A 13316-nucleotide genomic window follows, 5' to 3' on the forward strand; every position below is an offset into this window, starting at 1 on the left:
AGATGGTATAGTTGAGGCCCTTAAATGCGAATTAAGGGTACTTTTCAGAGAATGGGCGTGAATCCTGTTTAGGAGGTCAAAAATGCCTGTTTTCAAAAAAGGGTTGTTTTTAAACTTCTAGTTGGTGCGTTTAGGGGGTCATTTTAATGATCCCGCTATTTTGCAAAGTGTGTTTCCCTGGCCGTGTTTCCTCGAATTGACTGTTTTAGAGGATTCCCTGACAATTATAAACAAAAACATGTACTACTAGGGTTTATTTTATTAAAAACCTGTAAAGGTGGTACCTTTCAGAAAAAATCCTGCTTTCAGGTACAATCCTGTTTGGTGGGTAAAAGTTGTTGGAAAACTGCATTAAATTCCTGTTTAAGGGGTGTCTTTTGCTCACAAGGGCAAATCCTGTTTAGGGTATGTTTTGAAAATCTCTGGTCACGCATGTGTACACTGTGAACCTTGGGTGACCCCCCCCCCTCCCGGATTTGGGAATAGAGGCCGTCAGCCTTTCGCCATCTTGTGGGTACAAATGATCTGTGTGTTCATGCGTCGGACACTACGCGCAAGGCGCAGCGTGCCACGCATCTGTTATCGCGCCTCAACGCGGTGATTTTGCTGCTCACGCATGGAGATCGAACGACCATCACAGCGTGTACCCACAAGATGGCGGCATATGACGTCACGCTGACGGCCTCTATTGAGGGACATTTTATGCAACATATTCTGGAAGCTTCAAGACATGAAATTAAGGTGTCAAAGCATTAAAAACATGTTAATTCACACATCAATATAACAGAGAGATCCGTATAAAAGAGGTCCGGATATTTGAGGTTGGATTTTTTAATATTTTTTTTATGTTGGGCATATCTAGGCATTAACAGCTGAAATCTAGGAGATAACACTGACGAAACTTCGGCCAGATACAAGTGACCTGGTGAACGAAGGGGGTCGCCGTAAATAGCTGGTCGGGGTATTTTTACAGGACAGGCAAGTGTAACCGACAATTGGGCGTTACCCTGATCGGAACCGCCTGTAAACAAGGTCTTTTTATCATGGATCATCTGCCCCGCCATTACCAGATGAACCACAGGGAGAGCGGAGATTATTTTTTTTAGGTCCTGCGGGGAATCGAACCCGGGACCTCTCGCACTAAATGCAAAGACCTTAACCAGAGTGCCCCGCTGCTCCGTGATTGTAGATAAGAACCACTGAAATGAAGTTTGTATGTTAGTGGCAGGATGCTGTATTGAGCCACCAACGTTGAACGTTTATTTAGCTGTTGGATCAGACCAGGATAGGTGATGTTTCCATGGTCAGAGGGGGAAGGCCAGATTGCAGGGATGTTTAAGTAAAAGGGTCTACTAAATTAGACTATGAACAACCTTATGGAGATGATTGTGGAGACACTAAACCAATCCACAGGGTTTTAGAAATTGCTGTTGGAAAAAGACTCCAGTTATGTGCGTGTGTAATGCTGCATGCATGGTTGGGTGGGTTTTTGTGAAAAAAACATGTTATACCCTGGCTTTAGCCATAAAGCGGGGGGTAAAGTGGTGTATATCCAGATGTATGTGTGTTCCATTTTGGGTAGGTTTTGCTTTTTCCCAAAATCTGGAGATCCATATGGGGTATAGCGATGTAACTTGTTATTGAATAGCAGGGCCAGAGGTTCTCAACCAGAATAGATTTTCAGGACGAAATATGATAATTAAGTAGCTGAATTACATTTTGACAAAGGACTCAATAGGCTTGATTGCATCAATAAGGCCCATGTTTGTTGGGATGTCTATGTATGTGTGTGTCATAATCCAGTGTACAGTAGGTGATAATTAGAATTGGTTTAGATTATGCCTTATCTCTGATACTCGGTAAGGCCATGACCTGAAACCCATTTAAATGAATACATTCTGTGATTAATATAATTAGTTGTGAATTTGGTCAATAATGACATCACTGATTATCATATGTCTGGCATGACTAGGTCAGGAAATTTATTCAGAATATAGGATGCGTTATGCGAAGTAAGATACCATCATAACAAGGCAACAGGATTAATATATAGCATAATATGGAGGGAACTATGTGCAGGTAAATTAGTAGATTAAGATGACATTTATTAGACAATGTTGTACATATGTATAGTCTGTTCATCCCACAAAGGAATGTTCTTAGTTTATTATCATACATCATCCATATTTGGCCCCACAACAACATATGTTGTGTGGAGGAAACTATAGAACTAGAATTTTGTGGTTCTCGATTCGCACGGTTCTTGACGCAAAGCTTTGGCCGCAATGCCTCCACCTTGCCATACATCATTTTAACCAGAGTGATTTCACCAGCAGCTGTAGAATTTGTGGCCCCACACATGTGTGGGGCTTATGTTATCATCCAGATGGTTGTTTCTTTCTTTGTTTCCTTGTTTGTTTGTTTGGCTGTCCGGGCGGAAACAAATTCCTTAATCCACTGTGCAGCTTAAAGCAATAACCGATCAACTTCATATTTGGTTTGGTGATTGGATATGTTAGCCTGATGTGTTGTATAGTTTTGTGTCATGTTATTTGCATATTAATGTATATTAATGAGCTTATTTGCATAATTATTTTGCCTATATTAATCCACTCTGCAGCTTAAACCCAATAACCGATCAACTTCATATTTGGTTTGGTGATTGGATATGTTAGCCTGATATAGCCTGTATAGTTTTTTGTCATGTTATTTGCATATTTATGAATGTTAATAAGCTAATTTGCCTATTTTGGCATACATTTTCATTAATCCACTCTGCAGTTTAATCGCAAAGGCTGATCAACTTCATTATTATGTTTTCAGAGTTATTAGGAGTTAAGAAAACCTAATAATGATAATATTGGATGGCTTATTTCGCATGATACCATAACATATCGGATTAGTCATACAAATATATTTTGTGACTCATCCGATATGTTATGGTATCATCTTGTAGCCATCAATATTATATCAAACTTGGTATGTGGATTGGAAATGGTGGCCTGATGTGCTGTATAGTTTTGTGTCATGTTATTTACAAATTTATGAATATTAATGAGCTTATTTGCATATTGCATATTATTTGTATTAATTTACAAACACCTATGTGTGGGAGCCACCTTAATTACGAACCACATAATTCTAGTTATAAATAGGTGAAGAGGTCCGTATGCTTTGTTATAGCAGGTTTCGCTTCCATTGTCATTTTACCAGGGTCGGGACAAAAATACTAACAAAATTAAATGAGAATCACCATATAGAGGGAAAATAAGAGAGAGGACCCCAGGGGAGAGATTGCTGGGGTAGTCAAACCTTGTAAAATGTCATCTGGTGAGGAGAGTTCTATATGCCTCATTCCACCAGGTTTCGCTACCATATGCCTTACAGTTCTAAGAAATCAGGCTCACAAGTTTTGATTTATGCAATTGAGATACCAAATTTGCATATTTTGTGATAAAAATCTAATGGAATTTGAAGACAACCAATTGCTACCCCTCCACTAAGTCACATCACTATTATACTGTACTGGTTCCAAATGGATGGTTGGATGAATGAATAACAAACAGAGATTTGATTTAAATTCAAATGAGCTACCAAATCAGCATATTTTGTGAAAAAACCTAGTAAAATTTGAAGACCACCAATTGCCACTCCTCCACCAAATCACATCACTATATGCCATACCAGTTCCAAGAAATTGCTCTCGCAACCATGGATGGAATGACAGACAGGCAACTAGGAAACATATTATCTTCGGTGGATGCAAGTACAAAAGTGGAAATAAAACATGACAATTTTTATTGTTATTATTTATTTATTTTATTTATTTTTAGAGAGGGTAGACAATCTCCTTCAATGACAAGTACTGATTTCCTAATAGTACCTCATACAAAGTTACTTAAGGGCAGAGTAATGGGAGAGAGCATGGACCTTTTCGAGCTTCATTATTTCTGAATTGTATGTCCAAAGTATATAAAACTATACATTTTTGGAAAGGAAATGAGTCAAGGAATCCAATGGTGACGTCAGATTTGTTCAAAAATCTCAAGTTTTTGAAAAAATCACAAAAATTCACTTTTTTACCCCAATTTTTTTGTGACAACTTAGAAAAAAATCCGTTCGCAGTAAAAATAATTCAGTTAGCTTTTCATGAAGAAGAGACATGAGCTTGGGGAAGGTTTTTTTTTTTTTGAAATTCGTCTCTTTTTTGAAATATTGAAAAAACATGTGAAAAAAGCCATTTTGTCACTCTATTAAGCTAAAAATTGCACATAATGGTGTATATTTTTGTTTAAAACAAATATTTTGAAAAAATGAAAAAACCTTCCCTAGACTTTGATGAACTCTAAAGGATAGTGCAAAAAGTTTACCCTTTGCTTGCATATTTTTCGAGTTATCTTGTCACAAAAATCGCGCAATATTGTCAAAAGTGAACTCTGAGAAATCGACGTTTTAGTAAAAAATTGTCAAAATTATGCACAAAACGTCCTTAAATTTTAAAAGCGGTAAGACTTTCACACTTGTTAAAGCTGTATATGGTGCATGGTCTAAATATGCATCTTTTTACACCAATGAATCTATAATATCTGCTTTCAGTGCGCCAAAATTCAAAATAATTAAAAAATCTAAGTGGCATTTTGACTGCAAATATTTGTTTTGTTTACACCACATTTGCTGGCGTTAACAACATACCGAATGCGCCTTGAATGCGTTTGACATACTGCGCAGACTTGCGCCGCTTCACCTGTGACGCGAATCGCTGCTTAGCGTAATCACAATATTTCGCATTCGCGCATTTCTGACTCATTATTTCCGCCAATTTACTAAGCTGTCTTGAGCCATGTGACTTTTTAGAGTTGAAAAGAGTGAAATAAATCAAGCAAAAATACGAATAAATATAAGCAAGTTGTATTTTATCAGTTTCAAGTGAAAGAATACATCTTAGTGTTGATAAATATCAAGAAATCTCAAATTCGGTCGTGGATGAATGTGTCTTCCATTACTCTGGCCTTAACAATAACAATGTTCAAAATTATATTGTATACATCAAATGTACAAAGTAAAATCATACATAAACGGATACAAAATTATGTCAGTAAAATAAATTCAAAATACAACATATTATGATGTTATTGAAGTTATTGTAATGGAAAAGAAAAAACTTAAATACAATTTTGTGTGCATCATGTTTTTCTGAAAACAAATTTTTATTACATTGTACATTTTGACCCATTGTTGCATACAGACAATTGACTTGTTTATGCTATATTCTTTGCCGGCTCACCTCAAGCTCGGTAGTGATGCAATTCGCGTTTGTGCTGCAAGCATGCCGACAAACCTCCTGTGTACACATGCATGTAGGCTCTGCGCAATTACCATATGCACAAGATTCGATACTGGCATTGGCAGTAAAATACGCACCCACGTCACTACTTAACTTGAGGTGACCCAATGCATAGAAACTGAGCTGAAGAGAAGAGTCATTGAGTTTTGTAAGATTTCATCTTACCTTGTGTTTTTGATACCATTTATTTTATCTTTATATTACATTTATTGCTGTTTTACAAATTGCACTTTCCATTTTTCTTTTGCAAAGTACTTTTTAAACCATTTAGAAATAGCAGGGAACTTCTAAGATACATTTAATGCAGCTACATTGATTTTGAAAAGTCATTAGGATGAAAGAAATATATGACATACTGTACAAGTGGTCATTTTTGTGGGTGTAACTATAGAAAAATTATTTAATTTGTATACATCATGGACATACTCTTTGCGTGGCTGTGTGTAGTAAGCTGTTGTACGCAGATAACCTCGCTTTATGGACGCATAGAGTAGCGTTGTATGCTTGTGTATTAGCATGATTAGTCACAGAGTAACAAGCGTAGTTGAATGTTCCATGATGTACACAAATTAATTAAATAATTTTTCTATAGTTGCGCTTTGCTGATTTTGAAATACTATGACTTATTTTTAAATTCTTGATTTTCAGAACTCTCATCTTGACCTGAACATAAAATAACATGGGCATGTTTTTATTTTTGCAGGATCGTTTGGAATGGAAAAATAAATGTAGCACAAAATATTCCACTTATACAGTAAATGAAATGGACTACAGCATTGTCTCCATTTCATTGTAACAATTTGGTATTAATCGATCTACAAAATGATTTGATACACGATCTACAGTAGCATACAGAAATGGATTTAGTACAGAATTAATTGGTAAAATAAATGCTGTTATCCATGGAAACCATTCAGGTGGGAGTTCTTTTACCCCGGTCTGTGCTAGTATACCCAAAAAGACAATGGGAAGCCAACACATTAGGTCAGTCAATGCGACTGCCCCCATTTTAATGGCCATTTTCAAATCAGTTTTAAGCAAGGAGAATCCTGATTTACAAATGTACATAAATAAGAGTATGTAACATATTGCAATCAACAAACACAACAGAAAGTTAAGGCCAAGGAAAAGTCCAATTGAGAAATAGTTTTCTAGTTTTGAGCCAATTTCTGTAAATATTGGTAACTGAAGATGGTCATCTTGCCTGTCAAAGTTAAAAGATGTTGAAATGTTTTTATAGGTTTTCTCATATATTTTAGTTTTAGCCAACGGTAACCCAATACACACATCTGAAAATTGATACAATTTATCATCTTGTAAAAAAATTGTTACAATGCTTAAAGCAAGTGCAGTAACCCATGCAAATGTTGTCATCAATACCTGTGTCATTTTCCCAAATAGCTTTTGTGTTATAAATATTTTTCGAAATGCCCAAAGTCTATCTACAGCTATAAGGCTTAAAAAGAGAAGGGATGCTTCACTTGATAAGACTGATAAAAATCCTGTAAATTTACAAAATGCACTGTTTCTCCAATGTTTAGCGAATGAAGGAAAATACTCACTATAGTATTGATCGACAGATGCAATAACTAACAAATACACACCCATAAGTAAGTCTGCCAGAGCTAAATTGGTGATAAAAACAACTTGTTTCACTTGCTTTTCATGTGCTGATTTAGACTTAATTTTCTCACATCCCCAAATGAACACAACAATGTTTGCAAACAAAGCACAAAAGCCAAAAATCCATGTACAACATTTAACTGCTGTAGATGGGAGGAGCTGCTTACATGTTAAGTAAGGAGATTTCTTGTTTCGTGGAATACATTGAGACTGACTTGTTTTTTCAAGAAAACAACACATGGCTGGGCTGTCAACTCTGATATAACTATTGTTTTGAAGGCTCAATCCCATAAAAGATTTTTTTGTTATTTTATTTAGATTATTATATCCAAGGTTTAGATATTTCATGTTGTTTAAACCAGACAGTGCTTTAATGTGAATTTGTTCCAATTCATTATTGGATAGGCCCAGAACTTTTAAATCTGTCAAATTTGCAAATTGATATGGATAAAGTCTGACCAGTTTGTTTGAATAGATGTTTAAAATCTCTAGAGGCATTCCATTAAATTGGTGGAAAATATCTTTTGGTATTTCAGTCAACCTGTTGTCATAGAGATCGAGTTCCTTTAAGGTTTTGAGGTCTTTAAAAAGATCTGAAGGTAATGATTCAATTTTATTGGAATCCAGTACTAATCTCTCTAACTTTGTCAACCCACTAAAGAGGTCACTTTGTATCACATTGAGTTTGTTGTCAAACAGGTCAAGCTGACGCAATTGATGAAGATCTCTGAATACACCTGATGGTAATGATTCAATGCTATTATTATGCAAATATAATATCTCTAGCTTTGTCAAACTATTTAAATGGTCACTTTGTATCACACTGAGTTTGTTGCCATACAGCAAAAGCCCTTGCAATTGATTAAGATTTTTGAATACACCTGATGATAATGATTCAATGCTATTATTACTCAATTGTAATATTTCTAACTTGGTCAAATTGTTGAAAAGGTCACTTTGTATCACACTGAGTTTGTTGTCACACACCCAAAGCTCTCGCAATTGATTAAGATCTCGGAATACACCTGATGGTAATGATTCAATGCTATTATTACACATATTTAATATCTCTAGCTTTGTCAAACTATTGAAAAGCTCTTTATGTATCACATTGAGTTCATTGACATGCAGGTAAAGCTCTTGCAATTGATGAAGATCTCTGAATACACCTGATGGTAATGAGTCAATGCAATTTGCATGCAGATTTAATATCTCTAGCTTTATCAAATTATTGAAAAGGTCACTTTGTATCACATTGAGTTTATTGTCAAGCAGATAAAGCTCTTGCAATTGACGAAGATCTTTGAATACACCTGATGGTAATGAGTCAATGTAATTTTCACGCATATTTAACATCTCTAGCTTTGTCAAACTATTGAAAAGATCTTGTTGTATCACATTGAGTTTGTTGACATGCAGGTAAAGCCTTTGCAATTGATAAAGATCTCTGAATACACCTGATGGTAATGATTCAATGCTATTTCTTGCCAGATTTAATATCTCCAGTTTTATTAAGCTATTGAAAAGGTCACTATGTATCACATTGAGTTTGTTGCGATACAGGTAAAGCCCTTGCAGTTGATGAAGATCTCTGAATACACCTGATGGTAATGATTCAATGCTATTGTTACTCAATTGTAATATCTCTATCTTTGTCAAACTGTTGAAAAGGTCACTTTGTATCACCTTGAGTTTGTTTTCGTATAGCCAAAGCTTTTGCAATTGATGAAGATCTCTGAATACACCTGATGGTAATGATTCAATGTTATTTCTTGCCAGATTTAATATCTCAAGCTTTATTAAACTATTGAAGAGGTCACTTTGTATCACCTTGAGTTTGTTTTCGTATAGCCAAAGCTGTCGCAATTGATGAAGATCTTGGAATACATTTGATGGTAATGATTCAATGCTATTGTTAGTCAATTGTAATATTTCTAACTTGGTCAAATTGTTGAAAAGGTCACTTTGTATCACGCTGAGTTTGTTGTTGGGCAGCCAAAGCTCTTGCAATTGATGAAGATCTCTGAATACACCTGATGGTAATGATTCAATGCTATTATTACTCAATTGTAATATTTCTAACTTGGTCAAATTGTTGAAAAGGTCACTTTGTATCACTCGGAGTTTGTTGTTGTGCAGCCCAAGCTGTTGCAATTTATGAAGATCTTGGAATACACCGGATGGTAATGATTCAATGTTATTTTGTTTCAGATTTAATATCTCTAGCTTTATTAAACTGTTGAAAAGGTCACTTTGTATCACATTGAGTTTGTTCTCATACAGGTAAAGCCCTTGCAATTGATGAAGATCTTTGAATACACCTGATGGTAATGATTCAATGCTATTATTACTCAATTGTAATATTTCTAACTTGGTCAAACTCTTGAAAAGGTCACTTTGTATTACATTGAGTTTGTTCTCAAACATGTCAAGCTCTTGCAATTGATGGAGATCTGTGAATACACCTGATTGTAGTGATTTGATACTGTTATTAGATATATTCAATATCTCTAACTTCATTAACATATAAAAAAGGTCTATTTGTAATTCCTCCAAAGTATTAGAATTCAAGTAAAGGCGTTTTAAAGAATGACTGAATAAGTCGCTTGGAATAAAAGATAAGTTGTTGTGTGATAGGACTAGTGATATCAAGGTAGATTTATCGTACACTATTGTTTGGTTCAGAAAGGAGAGATGGCTGTTATCTATGGATAAATGGGTTAAAGTCTTTGGCAGATTTGTGGGGAAGTTTGGGAAAATATTTGATGCAATATCCAACAACAAGAGTTCATTTGGAAGGTTTCCCAATTGAGATAAATGGCAATCAGTTAGGGACAAGACCTTTAACGTTTGCATCTGTGAAAATATATCTGGTTCTACTTCCTTAATAGTATTTCCACCTAAATATAGTACCTGTACATTGACTAAACCATCTAACCAACTATGCGAAATATACTCTAGCTTATTTACATTTAACAGTAATCGTTTTAATTTGTACAAATGTGAAAACGAACCAGCTTCTACACTGGAGATTTGGTTGAAAGACAAGTCCAGTGTATGAATGTTTTCTAAACCTTCAAAAGTACCAGGTCCGATTGTTTTCATCTTATTCTGGCTCAACAATAAAATGATAACATCTGATCGATTGAGGAAGCATTGAGGTTCAATTTGAGTAAGTTGTCTTGCAGAGATATCTATTGCAGATGAGTTCGCAAGAATAAAAGTAGATCTGCCTACTAAAAGAATGTTCTTGCTGACATACACATCTGGACAGTCAATAAAGAACACCTGTAAGCGTACGGTACAGAAGCAGCCATTAGGACATTCCGGGAATTCAGCTAGAAGTATATCATCTGGAAGGTCAAGGTCACATCCAGGTAGCTCATCTGATTTGAAGTATGGATCACCTTCTAATGTTATCGTGAGGGATGGGCTTAGCATTTGTACTATGAAATATGGAATTTCAGAATATGACATTTGATAAATCTCATCAACAATATGAACATTTTTACACTGGTGAAACTTGAAGTTCTCAGATGCACCAAGGTTGTCTACACCAAACCATTTGGTATAGTCAAAGTTGCTTGTTGATACGATGTTACTGCTCTCCCGTATTTCCAAAATAGATGACAATCTCATATTGACATGAACTGTACTGCAATTAAGAATTATCGCGCATGGTTCTGGTGACGTAAATCCAATCCAACCAAAAGATTGATTTAAGCATTCTGCTCCCGATTCTTCCAGGGTAAAGTAGTCAAGGGTGGACTGAGAGGACAACCAAAGAACATTAACAGTAATTCCGTAGTTACTAGAAGACGCCATAAAGTCACATGTTTCGTTCTTATACGTCTGAATTGTAAGTGTATCATTCCACGAAAGAATGAAATGTTGATTTCTGCATCTTATAGCATCATTGGCATCACTCACTTTAGATGACGCTGAATTGAAACAGATCATTGCAAGTGAAAACAGGAGAAGGTACAAATACAATCTGTGTGCCATCATGAAAACTGTCAGAATCACAAACAAAATAAATTGGGGAAACAATTGGTTGAGTTCAATATAGTGTCAATTACAGTTTATTTTCTTACCATTGCAAACCAATTATTCCTTTGATGCTTACATTTCTATCTTTAACATCCCATGCAGTGACTTTTCTTAGCTATATCCGGATCTTAAGGTGGTGTACTCACTCCAATATGATTATATATGTTGAAAAAATTCGAAGTAAATTTCCACACTTCCGGCAAAACCAAGTAATAAACAATGAACAGATATTGTTTTTAGGTAATTTCTGCAAACTGCAAAGTCTTGATACTACACCGCATGCATTGAGACTAATAACTATGCAATCCACTTAAACCGGCTGCTATTACTATCACCTGTCGAATTGTGACGTCAATGAAAAAACAAAATCTTATACATTTGATCTTTTTTCTTAAAACATTAAACTGAATCACAGTTCCAACGTATCTAGTGTGTAAAAAAAGTGTGCTTCCGCCTTGATTTAGTATAGAAGCATACAATAGCAGTGTCCTCTAACAGTTTTGCCAGCCTTTCAACTCCAATTCTTGTTTATGTAGGAACTTTGACTGTCAAAATGTGTGTTCTTCCTGGTACCCATCCGATGCAGTTGCCACTACTCTACATGTATGGTTTATGCACTTCTTGTAATACAGTTTAGAAAATTAAAACCAAAAATGGCTTTATGCGTGCAGTTCCTTCTACAGTAGAATTTCACAACTGTACATGAGTTGCTTGCAGTTCAATATATAATCTTTGGCAGCGGTGGAAAGTCCCAACGGCTGATGCAATTTGAAAGGTTCAAGTTAATCACAGATAATAGCGGGGGGCAAACAGGAATTTCAAGGGGAATTCCAATTCAAGTTTTCACAATGACTTAAGGTGATGACGTCCGAGTCTATATTGTCTGCATTCAACTTGAAAACGCCCTAAGAAATTATCACAATGACAATCAATAATAAAGTTCCAGGGTCAACGATATGCACTTTATACTCCAGTAGGCAGGTAGCTTTGTTCAACACCCAGAAGCAGAAGTTTTATCATGCCTGGTTTGGATTCAATAAGAGTGATTAATGGTGGACAGTCCCAATACTAATATTCTGTATTGTCTCATGCATAGCAGGGCAGGTACAAGTTGCAAGGTCCAATACCCACACACAATTTTAAACAGCAAAGGGGTATTTCCCCAGGTATTTCATGGGGAAGTTGAACTTAATAAAGCAAAAATATGTATATTGTTTGCTTGTCCTTCCCTGACTGACCCTAATCTTAAACATTTTGTAAAAGGTTTTAACAATTACTGATCCTAATTTGGAAATTCCAGAATTTTTTTCTTTCATTTGTCATCCTGAAAAGGGTTTTTTAACAGTTTCTCAGTTTCTTAAGGGGTGGGGTATGAACCTTTGGACAGTATTTATTGTGGGACATTAGAGTACATCAGACATAGCGAATTGCATTCTGAATACGAAGAATGTCCTTCTGATACCAAATAATTTTGAATTTTTGAAATTTGCAATGTAATACACATTTTATGGCAAATGATTAAAAATTGATATTTTTGATATTTAACAGTACTAGAAGTAAATTTTATAAATCTGATGATTTATACTTCAAGTGTATGTAGGTGGGACGAAAAGCTGACGATCAATTGAAAATTTTGACATTTCGTATTGAAGATATGGATTTTTTCCCCAAAACACCAAAAAGAATTAGGGTTTTTTGGGAAACAAATCCATATCTTCAATATGAAAGGTCAACATTTTCAATTGATCGTCGGCTTTTCCTCCCAGCTACATACACTTTAAGAATATATCAGTAGATTTATAAAATTTACTTCGAGGACTGTTATATATCAAAATGTGAAAAATATCAAATTTTAATAATTTGTCATAAAATTTGTATTATATCGTGAATTTCAAGAAATGAAAATTATTTGATATCAGAAAGAGATTCTTCGTATTCAGAATGCAATTCGATATCTCTGATGTGCTCTCATGTCCCACAAAAAATACTGTCGAAACGCTCAAAATGCTCATTCCAGATCCCTTAATATAAACAAGGGATTTATAAATCCCCATTATTGCCAATGGATGTAGTAGGGCACTAAACAGAGGATCTCAGATGAAGGGTACTAACAAAAGCATGCAGGTAGCAAAATTTCAGACCCCTCCCATCAATCCAGTACACCCACACACAGTACATGTGTATGTAACTGCAGACAGGGTATTTCCACTACAGTATTCCCAGTTAACCTACTCTCTATTCCAGAAAAATACAGCTCTAATTTTTTGAAAAAATATTATCCTGTTTTGCCAAATGAAAC

The 13316-nt window shown here is 35.3% G+C and overlaps 1 protein-coding gene across 1 annotated transcript in view; it reads left to right on the plus strand.

The window, feature by feature from the left end:
- LOC140150758 (phosphorylase b kinase gamma catalytic chain, skeletal muscle/heart isoform-like) overlaps positions 1-13316 on the plus strand; it is a 40747-nt gene that overhangs the window by 15043 nt on the left and 12388 nt on the right.

The sequence above is a fragment of the Amphiura filiformis genome, chromosome 1 (assembly GCF_039555335.1).
Source record: "Amphiura filiformis chromosome 1, Afil_fr2py, whole genome shotgun sequence".
Lineage (NCBI taxonomy): Eukaryota > Metazoa > Echinodermata > Ophiuroidea > Amphilepidida > Amphiuridae > Amphiura > Amphiura filiformis.